The sequence below is a fragment of the Schistocerca nitens genome, chromosome 5 (genome assembly GCF_023898315.1).
Source record: "Schistocerca nitens isolate TAMUIC-IGC-003100 chromosome 5, iqSchNite1.1, whole genome shotgun sequence".
Lineage (NCBI taxonomy): Eukaryota > Metazoa > Arthropoda > Insecta > Orthoptera > Acrididae > Schistocerca > Schistocerca nitens.
Window position 1 is genome coordinate 94,403,944 of NC_064618.1, and position 13,585 is coordinate 94,417,528.

The following is a 13,585-nucleotide window of genomic DNA, read 5'->3' on the forward strand; positions in this document are numbered from 1 at the left end:
CTAAAATGAAAGCTTCCAGAAGAAAGATGTATTACTCTGCAAAATGAGATCACAGCATAGCAAACAAGGGCAAAGAAACATTGATAACTGTTTGCTCACATAGGATCTCATGTAAGTTTCCTTATGCAGAATAAAATAAAATAAATCACAACAGTATATGTGAAAGGAAGAGGTTTGTCAAGTATAAATGACATGCAATTAAGAGTCCCAGTTCAGCAGCACAGAAATGAACAACAAAAAATGAAAAATGCAGATAGGATAGGAAACATCATAAATGAAAATTGCAAATCCATACAGAAAAAATATCCTCATAATATTATAATACCTATAATGAATATGTAATCAGTTGAACAGAAATAGCAAAAGAAATAAGAGGCTCGATAGCAAGTGCTGACAACTTATTATTACTCTTTCCTGCACCCTGCATTGCTACATGCAATATGTACATTCATTCCCTTGCTCACTTTATTTTTCTTCTTCATTCTCTCTGCATTTATATTTTTATCTTTTTCCTTACTGCCTATATAATTGCCCTTAAAGATTTCTCCCTTTTTATCCTGTATCATACTCTTTAATTATGCTCAGTACATTTGTTTACAAATATCTGTCTTATATATGCTTTCATTATGTATTGTGAGTCTTCATTTTTTAGCATTCACCTTACCTTACCTTCTGGACGCAAACATCGTACCGCTCCTGTCACTCTTGTTCATTCAGTATTCAGTATTGCTTTATGTACATCCAGTGCCTCTGTATGTAAAGTTGCTGTTTTATTCAATCTTGTTTGATAATTCAGCAAGAGAAAAATCCATTTAACTTCAAATATTACCATAGGTACAGATCAGGAAACCATTCTTAGGTGAAGATGGACATACTGAATCATTTACTTCACTCAAAATAAATACTTTTGAGACTGGTATGTTTCACTTAACTTCAAGGTGCTGTTAAATGCTTGTGATCTTAATGACTGATAGTAGCATAAAACAGGGCAATTAACATTACGTTACATAACTGTTTCATTTGTGATGTTTCTTAAAACAGTTTTGGTTTTGAATTACCGGAAATAATGAAAGAACAGCTTGTTCAAAAACAATAGTGGTTTCATGGCAAATAACTTAAAATACATCTGTCTGATTGACGGGGGAATTGTCTTTTTGTACCTGCAGTTCACACAGTTTACTTCTTTTGTCCTGTTTTAATAAGAAGTATGTGATCCTGGAGACTCCATAGTTGTGGGACAATGAATTGGAAAGTTCAGTTCTCAGATTTTTCTAACAGTAATTATATTGTTTTTTGTATTCAGTACTTTAAAATTTTTACTAGTTTCAGTTTTATTGTAACTGGTTTTAGTAGCTAAACAATGACTGGAAGTAAATTTTGTGTTGGCTGAATACTGCCACTAAGTAGCATACTCTTAACTATCTGCATTGTCTATACAACCACTTATATCTTTTACTCTTCATTCTTGTGACATATACCCTGCCATAAATTGTTATCAGACATACTTGCTCATACATTTTTATCTCCCTGCTTGAGGGCCTTTGTTTCAACAAGAGAAAGGGAGAAGACTGACAAAATGTAGTTATCTTGTTTAAAAAATCCATAATCATATTATTATATGTGCTTTATAAGTATCAACTTCGTATTTTGCTGGATATTAATTAGTTCACAGTAAATGGTGGATGGACATATGCTGAGTTTTGATGTTCCACTTCTATTTTATTTAACTGTTCATTAGGCTATTCAATGCCTCTTGAGTACATAGAATGGTTATTTGTGTTTACTCATTTCATATTTTTTGCTGGAATTCTCCTTCTGTTGCACTTTACACCTCTTAGCTTTGTCAATCAGAATTCATAAAATAGCTGAGAGTATAACATTGGTTTAGAAATGTTCATCAACTCTACACTGTTCTGAACAGAACAGTATTTTACTAAGCTTGGTAATATGGCAGCTGATATGTTCCTGTATAGCAATGAGTTGAAAACCAGTTCAGCCCAACAGCTGTTGAGGTATTGACAGTTTCAACACAGAATACAACATGATACAATTTACCATGTCTTGCTGACATAATAAAGCATGATTTGACATGGAGATCAAGTTATATGAAAAAAGGATGTCTGGACTATGTGAGAATCAAGCACAAACCCTTTGTGTTCCTATGTTGATGCTACACCAGCTGAGCCACCTAGCTACGACACTGCCAGCTATGTTAGTTTAAGTAATTACTGAACTCAAAATGGTATTCAATGACAATTCTGACTGGAAACTGACAACTTGGTCCTGCCCTAACATGGGAATACACCAAGAAAGGAAAATGTGAACAGAAAGATGAGAGCACAATTATAAGTCTCAGGTAGCATTAACATTATATTATGATTTCAAGCTATATTTTTAGCTTGTGTAAGAATGCCTGTTATTATTTCTGTACAATTGTTATAAACCAAAGCAAGGCATGAAAAGTGAAACTAATATAGTCTGTACATGGTACCGGGAACTATTTCTGTGATATTTACAAATGGATATGAAAAACAAAGATCTGAGGAGTCAGTATAAAATGGAGGAGCATCCATTAACATGGCATACTCATAACACTGAAATTTAATTGCCTTTTGAAGCAATTATGCATCTGTGTTATCCATTAGTTGCAAAATACAGCCCATTATAACCAATCAAAATTATTTATGTTATCTTGTAAAACAAGTTGACAAGCAAATGCTTAATATACTACATTAGAGCCCAACTGCTGAAACAGTCTCTACAGATACACAACAAGATTACAGCAACAGCAAACAACCTTGTTTTTGTCAAATTTGTGATTTAGGTACACAAGACAGATAGATGAATTATATTCAGTTATAAACATAAAATATCTTACATAATTATTCTGAATTTACAATTTCCGAAAGTAAGTATTTGTCAAGCAAAATAAGATATAGTAAATTTCACAAATATGACTGACTTTGAATCCAATATATTAAAAGGAAAGAAAGTGTGTTTTGGACATCTTCCAAGAAGCTAAACATATGTAGCAAACAACATGATTTTCAGCAAAACTTGCATCCTCACAGAAAGCAAATACTATACAAGTTGCATTCTTGCCACTGTGTTTGCCAGTTGAACCTAGCATTCACACCTGCAGAATATCTTAGTATGAAATCAAAAAGTATATATATACATATATTTCTTCTACAAATGTAAAAATATATTTTAAAATGGTAAATTTTCGAATGTACTTGAAGATAAAGGCAATTGTAATATGACAAATTCCATGTAACAGTTAAATGGAATGTTTACCTTATATAGGAAGTTAACTTGTTGTTCTGTGTTGTGTCTTTTGTGCCTAAGACATGTATCTCACTTTAAAAAACTTATCTTACTCTTGTTTCAAGCATCATATATGTGTAAATTAACACTGAGATCTTTCTTGTTGAGTCTTTACTCCTACTGTTTATCTGATGGTAATATTTATTAATATGGAAAAATATTTTAGCATTGATTGTTGGTTGATAGATAATTATATAAGACTGTTACAGCTCAGAGATTTTATGCTGTAGATGGTTAAATATTGATTCAGCTCATTTGTGATATGGCTGCTTTTGCTTGGCATTTGACAATCATGGAATGCAATTATTAGAAAGTCGAGAGCATGACAGTAGGTGTACAAATATCACAGCCCCTGTATATCTTTGAAACAACCTTTGGATATAAGATTATTCGGCTCATATCTCATAGAGAACCAACTAATTTCATGGTAGAGATCCAGTTGAATTCAATTTCATGTTTCCCATTAAGTAGTACAGTATACTACTGCATGTTCTCCCACTCCTCCTGTTGTTTTATATTCTGCTTTCTCTGTTAAAAGATAATTGAGATAATTTTGCCATTTTACAGCTTCTTAAAAAAAAATACCTGGTAAAAATCTATTTTCCTGATGATAAACACAGACAGGACAATAACTATGTAGGCTTCCACTGCCGGTGTCATGATGATTAAAATTCTTTTAAGTGTTGTACCATGTCACTGTACAAAATACTTTAATTATGAACAGTAAAACCAACATTTCAACTATATTACCAGGGCCTTCCTCAGGGCAGGACTCATTTTGGTGGATGAAAGTTTATTGCACACAATCGGTGTCAATATATCATTCTTGTGAAATTTTATTAGGCCTAGAATATTATAGGCAATTCATGATAAAAGGGGAGAGGGTAGGAAAGAAGCTATTCATTGGCTAGCCAATTGTCAGTTACTGGCAACAGTCAGTGAATCACCACTTGCATTCTTGTGGGCACACTTTCTTTGTGGTGTTCCCCTATAGCTCTTCTTTTTTTTTTATATTGATGGTGTCTGGCTGCCTTATTAATAACTTCAGTTAACTTTCGACTTTTGCGTTGGTGCCTCCATGACTCTCTCATCAGCAAACAGGCGTACTGGAAGAAGGTACGCTGCCCACTGTCATGCTAGTGTTCTGCTATTGCCTGTTTATTTTACTGTGCTAATCCCACATACCATTCATTTTGTGCTACTCGTGTGCTGACTGGCCTTCCTGTCTCCCCTATGTAGGAAACTCTACACTCACAACATAGTTTGTATACTCATGCAGTGTTTAGTTTGTTGACTGCATCCCTGGTGTAGCCTACCATGTTGTGCATCATGTGGCTTCTGTGGAAAATTAGTTTGAAACCTTGTCAGAGACCACATTGCCTGGTCATTCACTGACACCCTCCCTATATGGTAAGTGCTCTACTGGAAGCTTCTCTTCCTTGCCCCTCTTCTCTAGTTTCATTTCAGATAGCCTTGGTTGCCTTTCTTATAATATTGCTGTCATAACCGTTGCTGCTAAACATGTAGTGTAGCTTCCTCAATTCTTCTTTGCTCTTGTTTGTGTCTCTTACATGGTATGCACAGGTAGTCAACTAGTGCAGAACTGAATACTTCTGAGCTGGGTGATGGTGGCTCTCCACACGCAGGTACCAATTCGTTTGAGTCGGCTTCCAGTACACTTACCATCCACAGTTTTGGACAAGGAGATATACAGAACTGTGAATGGTACACTAGGATACAAAGTGAACCAGAAGCCAACCCACACAAATCGGTACCTGCATGCTGACAGCCACCATCACTCAGCTAAGAATCCATTCAGCTCTGCACACACTGACTACCCGTCCCTGTCAGATAAGCGACACTAAAAGCACCAAAGAAGAATTGAAGTAGTTACACCACCCATTTCGCATCAATGATTATGACAAGAATGTTGTAAGGAACATGACCAAGGCCACGCGAAATAAACCGAGAGAAGAAAGCAAGTAAGAGAAGTTTCTGCTAGTGTACTTGCCATACGTGAATGGCATCAGTGAATGGCTAGGCAACATCTTCTGCCGACGAGGAGTCAAACCTATTTTCCACAGCAGCCACAGGACCCACAACATCATAGGTTCCACCAGGGATGAAGTCAACAAAATAAACACTGCAGAAGCATATGAATTATGTTGTGAGTGTGGAGCTGCCTACTTAGGGGAGGCAACAAGAACATTATCACACACGTACCAGAGCATGAACAGTTTGTGCGATTAGCACAGCATAAGAAATCGACTATAGTGGAACACCACTATCACTGTGGACAACCTTTCTTGTTCCAGGAAGCCCATGTGCTGGCAAAAACGTCATGAATGTGCCAAAGCAAAATTCGAGGGGCGCCTGAAATTATTTAACACCAAATAACATTAACAGAGTGGATGGCTATAAGTTTATGCTATCCTGGATGTCGGCTATACCTGTCCAGGAGGCCATGAGTGGTTGCAGAGCAGAAGCCTCACTGGACACGGATGTGACACCCTAACCAAACACTTACAGGAGAATTGTCACTGCATTTTCATACATACCAGGAAGAAAACATGCCCACCAGGTGCCAAGAGCTGATTTGCTGTCACCAATCACTGACAAGTTGGCTAGCCCACAAATATCTTCTTTCCTGCCTTCTCCCAATAGGTCTTGACTAGCCTATTATATTCTAAGGCCAATAATAAAAGTTCACAAATGTGACGTACTGACACCAATCATCTGCTATAAATAGAGCCACCCTTCCTCCACCAAAACAAGTCTTTCTATGAGGAAGGCCACTCTAATATGGTCAAAAAATTAGTTTTGCAGATTGTAATTAATATATTTTATACAATGATATGGTACAATACCTTGAAGAATTTAAATCGACAGACAGGAAAAATTTATTTTTACGTAAAACATAAATGCTTTAAATGCAGTATTACACTGTATACGAGTTATGGTAGTTTACTGTGCAGACTAAAGCACCTAACTGCATAAGCAAGACAACACGGGAATAAAGGATCAATCCAGCGCTGGAAGAACTCAAAGACAATAAGAGAAAGCAACTATTTTTGAAATAACTTGGGAACATTAGCACTGAAAAGGAAATCCTAATGTACATGTACACACAACACCACAGCAAAAACAGAAGTAGAGTGACAGAGAATGGGATTCACATTTTCAATCTGCTCTGGCAAATAATGCCACAATTCAAGTTAGCAGATTAAAATATCATCTGAATGATTCTGGAATACAAATTAAGAAAGGCTCTGAGTGTTTACAGAGCTACATAGGCAATCTGGTTCTTCCTTTCCAGTAATACATTCTCATGTGAACAGAAAAGAATAATAAATTGTACACATATCATCAGTTCCGCTAGATTTTCCATGTATTTGGGTCATATTCAGCTAAAACTTTGACTGACAGAATCACTCATTAATTGCTGAAAAGAGCACAATATTGTACTCACACACATGTAGATACAACAGAATCAGAGAAAAACGGATAAAAGAACTACTCCTGTGAAGTAAAAACAGATTCGGTTAAAGAAATCCTATGTAAAGGAGATACTACAAAATGTGTGCCTTCAGAAAATGAATATATATCCACTTTGATTTACTATGTGTGCCTCTGCTGTAGAGAAAGAGAAATACTTGCGTATCATACCATCACTATGATACTTTCTTCAACGCTGGAATTATTAAGTTCTACTTCCAACAGTTAATTAGTTACTTTTTCAAAAGCAAGTATACATTGTAATAATTCATACAGGTATTATTATCTCAATTATTTTTGAGCTGTCACTTGGAATATAAAATAACAACTTCAATCAAACAAACATCAAATCCAATGTCAAGCTAAAATGGCCAACAATGACTTTTGACATACATACCTTGTAAAATATTGTTCCTCAATCTTATTTGTGGTACAGTGAGAAAAGGATCTGTTTCATGTTATACACTTCCATTAGTAATGAAAATGAATAGTGATTCAGGACAACATATCTTCAGTATTTTGAAATGTGGTCCATATTTTTACTATTCAAAATTACTGTATACAGACTAGATGTAATGAAAAATTGTTAAAGGTGTATCAGTGTTTTGAAATGTCAGTATTTACAGTTAATGGTTTGACATACTTTATATTAACATATTTACAACATCAGTTTTCATTGTTATCCATGTACTTATAGGACACTACCATAAATAAAAAATTCTTTAGGATAGCAATGAACAACCAACGTCATGCATGAAAATAAAATGGTTTTGCAGGTACATGCAATGTAAAGAGACAAGTAATTCTCCAAGAATTTCAACAATAATGTGAGGAATGAAAGAACCATAAATCAACTAAATAAACAACATTAATCTGATCATTGTGCGTATCTAATTTTTTTATACATAATCGGTAAAGTTACCCAACACTTTTTAATATAACCAGTATCCAGAAAGATATGTATCAGAGTGTAATTACTGTTTACTTTATCAGAACATTTGTATACTTTAAAATAGCCTTATTGCATAAAATGCAGCGCAAGAAGAGAGCATTTTTACATGTCTCAGAAAATTATATTTCGACAATCTACTGTGGTAAGTTTTAATTTCAAACTTCGAGAAGTTCCTTAAAATTTGAAAGCCTCCATGACATTTAAAGAAACTCTTCTCCACTTTTCATCATGTGACACGTAGCCAAAATTCAATTTTCGGTTTTCAGCGGATAAGTGTGGGAAAGTCAGAAAATATCTTCCAGTACATTTTTAATGACATATAGCAAGGACAAACTAATTTCATGATGTTCTAGCTTAAATATCGGTTACAGTTTCATAACCTCTTTCTATTCCCATTAATCTGTACTCCTATCTTTATATCTGGGTGATACCATCTGGTCATCCAAAAAACTCCTGGTGCTCAAGACATCATTTGCTTCTCAAAATATTATTTTCGTTTTATATTTCCATTACTCTTCTGTTCACTGCACACAGGAAAAGAAAGAACATTATAGGCAACTCTCTTCCCAATAATTCCATGAGCAGTAAGCAAACTCACAATTCTTAACATCCTGTGAAAGAACACTGACAATTTATTACTTAAACAGTCACAGTTCTTCTATTGTTACGAATGAAATTTCCAATGTCTGCACTACAACAGTAGCAAACAATTGCAAAATCCATACCTATCCAGAAACTAATTGTAATTCAATGAGATCACACAGAAAGGAAAATAGTTTTCTTACAACAAGAAACACAGTTTCTTGCAACAACATTCTTGAATGAAATAAGTTTTCTTGCCAAGTCAGGCTTCAATGATCAATTTCCTCTGTTGTAATCAAGATCCAACTATCATAAATGTACATGTAATGTATCTACCAACTGGGCAACATGCATCAAAATGATGATTGCAGAAGTAAAAGAATTTGTATATACAACCACCAATTACATTGATGCTAACAGTGAAGCGATAGTTTTAGCACCACATATCATGTGGAAAAGTAAAAACACAGCATACCTCTGTGTTGCCACTCAAAATTGAGAGCATGTTCCTATATTCCACTAAGAGTATATCTGCTGTTAAAGTAGCTGTTGTTTTTGTTGTGCATTCTAAGCATAATAGCATTCTCAAGACCAGACACCAGAAAGATGGTGCAATGAACAAGGTTTACATCTCATCCAATATAATTCTACGGTTTTCTAGAGAGACAGTGCCCAACAACTGCTAATTTGTTCAAATCTCAATATAAATATGGTGTCAGTGATCTGTACAATATCCTGATACTGTATGTATGAAGAGACCAAACTATTTCTGCGCCCACTAGGAGTGTTACAAATCTGGGGAACCCTCAGGCCAAGACTGTCTTTTATTGGGCAAAGTGTGTTTTTTATCCGCTTGGGTTGTCAGAAAATGGGTGACTTTCATATCTACCCATAATGCTGTCTATTTTGTTACATGTACTTCAATAGACAGTTGAGTTATGATAGTTTGCATGAATCACCTTGCAATTGTTTCTTGCAGAGCATTAACTCAATGTCTTGTTCATTATAGCTTTTCTTTTGAAATATATTCTGCCAATTTTGGAATACAGGTGTTCCTCATTAAAAAAATGTTCCAATTATTTAAACACTGATGCATTCAAAATCCGTCAAATCATTGTGTAATTTCGTAATTAGCAGGGGCAGATTTGCATTTTTATATCTGTGACGTGTAAAGTTGTGTACTCATGTGTCATTTGTTTATTTCTTTTAAATAGTCTTTGTACGTTACTGACAGTAGTTAGCCGTCTGCCGCCGAGCAGTGTGTCAGCAGTGCGCAAGTAGCAGCATTACTGCATTTACTAGACGGTCTTGTATTTTAATAACCGTTTAAATTTTGTGTCGAATTGTTTGTGCTCTCTGTAGATTAGTTCAGACGTTCTTTGCACAACAGTATTTAGCATAGATAGGGACTGCACCTGCTGTGTTCGGATGCGGGCCGAGTTGGCATCCCTTTGTTCCCAGCTTCAGGCAGTGTTGGCTTCGGTCACACAGCTTGAGGCTGTTGCCAATGGGCATCATTGTGGTTGTCTGGATGGGGGTTTGTTGGGGATGGTCAGCTTGTTCCATGCATCCCCCGATCGGACTACGGCTGTGGCTGCCCGGGATACTGCCGACATTGAGGCTGACCCCTCTACCATGGTAGAGTGGGAGGTCGTCTCGAGGTGTGGCAGGGGGCGAAAGACATTCCAGAGGGCTGAACAGAAGGCCTCTCCAGTTTGTCTGATGTACCGGTTTCAGGCTCTGTCCCCAGCTGATACTGATCTTCGGCTGGACATGGCTGCTTGTCTTGTTCCAGAGGTTGCCCCTCAGTCTGCAAGCTCCGGGTGGTCGCAGAGGGTGGGCTTACTGGTAGTTGCGAGCTCCAATGTCAGGCATGTAACAGGGCCCCTTAGGGATATGGCTGCAATGGAGGGGAAGAAAACCAATGTACACTCCGTGTGCATATCGGGGGGGAGTCATTCCAGATGTGGAAAGGGTCCTTCTGGATGCCATGAAGGGTACAGGGTGCACCCATTGCAGGTGGTCGCTCATGTCGGCACCAATGATGTGTGTCACTATGGATCGGAGGAAATCTTCTCTGGCTTCCGCTGGCTATCTGATTTGGTGAAGACTGCCAGTCTCACTAGCAGGATGAAGGCAGAGAACACCATCTGCAGCATCGTCGACAGGACTGACTGCAAACCTTTGGTACAGAGCCGAGTGGAGGGTCTGAATCAGAGGCTGAGACGGTTCTGCAACCGTGTGGGCTGCAGATTCCTCGACTTGTACCATAGGGTGGTGGGGTTTTGGGTTCCGCTGGATAGGTCAGGAGTCCACTACACACAGCAGGTGGCTTCAAGGGTAGCAGGGGTTGTGTGGCATGGACTGGGCAGTTTTTTAGGTTAGATGGCCTCAGGCAAGTACAGAAAGGGCAACAGCCTCAAAGGGTGCGGGGCAAAATCAGGACATGTGGGGACCAAGCAGCAATCGGTATTGTAATTGTAAACTGTCAAAGCTGCGTTGGTTAAGTACAGGAACTTCAAGTGCTGATTGAAAGCACCAAAGCTGAAATCGTTATAGGTACATAAAGCTGGCTGAAGCCAGAGATAAATTCTGCCGAAATTTTCACAAAGGCACAGTCGGTGTTTAGAAAGGATAGATTGCATGCAACCAGTGGTGGCTTGTTTGTCGCTGTTAGCAGTAGTTTATCCTGTAGTGAAATAGAAGTGGATAGTTACTGTGAATTATTATGGGTGGAGGTTATACTCAACAACTGAGCTAGGTTAATAATTGGCTCATTTTACTGACTTCCCAACTCAGCAGCATTAGTGACAGAACAACTGAGGGAAAATCTGGAATACCTTTCACATAAATCTCCTCAGCATGTTATAGTCTTAGGTGGAGATTTCAATTTACCAGATATAGACTGGGACACTCAGATGCTTAGGACGGGTGGTAGGGACAGAGCATCGAATGACAGTATACAAGTGCACTATCTGTCTGAAAATTACCTCGACCAATTAAAAAGAGAACTGACTTGTGGAGATAACATCTTGGACCTACTGATAACAAACAGACTCGAACTTTTTGACTCTGTAAGCACAGAACAGGGGAACCAGTGATCATAAGGCCATTGTAGCATCCCTGAATATGAAAGTAAATAGGAATATAAAATGAGGGAGGAAGGTTTATCTGTTTAGCAAGAGTAATAGGAGGCAGATTTCAGACTACCTAACAGATCAAAACGAAAATTTCTGTCCTGACACTGACAATGTTGAGTGTTTATAGAAAAAGTTCAAGGCAATCTTAAAATGTGTTTTAGACAGGTACGTGCCGAGTAAAACTGTGTGGGACAGGAAAAACCCACCGTGGTTCAACAACAAAGTTAGGAAACTACTGCGAAAGTAAAGAGAGCTTCACTGCAAATTTAAACACAGCCAAAACCTCTCAAACAGAAGCTAAACAATGTCAAAGTTAGCATAAGGAGGGCTATGCGTGAAGCGTTCAGTGAATTCGAAAGTAAAATTCTATGTACCGACTTGACAGAAAATCCTAGGAAGTTCTGGTCTTACGTTAAATCAGTAAGTGGATCGAAACACTCTGGGATGATAATAGCATTGAAACAGAGGATGACATGTGTAAAGCTGAAATACTAAACACCTTTTTCCAAAGCTGTTTCACAGAGGAAGACCGCACTGCAGTTCCTTCTCTAAATCCTTGCACGAACGAAAAAAATGGCTGACATCAAAATAAGTGTGCAAGGAATAGAAAAGCAACTGAAATCACTCAGCAGAGGAAAGTCCACTGGACCTGAGTATGTGAAAGAACTTGCCCCCCCTCTAACAGCCGTGTACTGCAAGTCTCTAGAGGAATGGAAGGTTCCAAATTATTGGAAAAGAGCACAGGTAGTTCCAGTTTTCAAGAAGGGTCGTCGAGCAGATGCGCGAAACTATAGGCCTATATCTCTGACATCGATCTGTTGTAGAATTTTAGAACATGTTTTTTGCTCGCATATCATGTCATTTCTGGAAACCCAGAATATACTCTGTAGGAATCAACATGGATTCCGGAAACAGCAATAGTGTGAGACCCAACTCGCTTTATTTGTTCATGAGACCCAGAAAATATTGGATACACGCTCCCAGGTAGATGCCATTTTCCTTGATTTCCGGAAGACGTTCGATACAGTTCTGCACTGTCGCCTGATAAACAAAGTAAGAGCCTACGGAATATCAGACCAGCCGTGTGGCTGGATTGAAGAGTTTTTAGCAAACAGAACACAGCATGTTGTTCTCAATGGAGAGATGTCTACAGACGTTAAAGTGACCTCTGGAATGCCACAGGGAAGTGTTATAGGACCACTGCTTTTCACAATATGTATAAATGACCTAGTAGGTAGTTTCAGAAGTTCCATGCGGCTTTTCACGGGTGATGCTGTAGTATACAGAGAAGTTGCAGCATTAGAAAATTGCAGCGAAATGCAGGAAGATCTGCAGTGGATAGGTACTTGGTGCAGGGAGTGGCAACTGACCCTTAACATAGACAAATGTAATGTATTGCGAATACATAGAAAGAAGGATCCTTTATTGTATGATTATATGATAGCGGAACAAACACTGGTAGCAGTTACTTCTGTAAAATATCTGGGAGTATGTGTACAGAAAGATTTGAAGTGGAATGATCATATAAAATTAATTGTTGGTAAGACGGGTGCCAGGTTGAGATTCATTGGGAGAGTCCTTAGAAAATGTAGTCCATCAACAAAAGAGGTGGCTTACAAAACACTCGTTTGACCTATACTTGAGTATTACTCATCAGTGTGGGATCCGTACCAGGTTGGGTTGATGGAGGAGATAGAGAAGATCCAAAGAAGAGCAGCACATTTTGTCACAGGGTTATTTGGTAAGCGTGATAGCGTTATGGAGATGTTAAACAAACTCAAGTGGCAGACTCTGCAAGAGAGGTGCTCTGCATCACGGTGTAGCTTGCTGTCCAGGTTTCGAGAGGGTGCGTTTCTGGATGAGGTATCGAATATATCGCTTCCCCCTACTTATACCTCCCGAAGAGATCATGAAAGTAAAATCAGAGAGATTTGAGTACGCAAGGAGGCTTTCCGGCAGTCGTTCTTCCCACGAACCATAAGCGACTGGAACAGGAGAGGGAGGTAATGACAGTGGCACATAAGGTCCCCTTCATGACACACCATTGGGTGGCTTGCAGAGTATAAATGTAGATGTAGATGTAGACTAT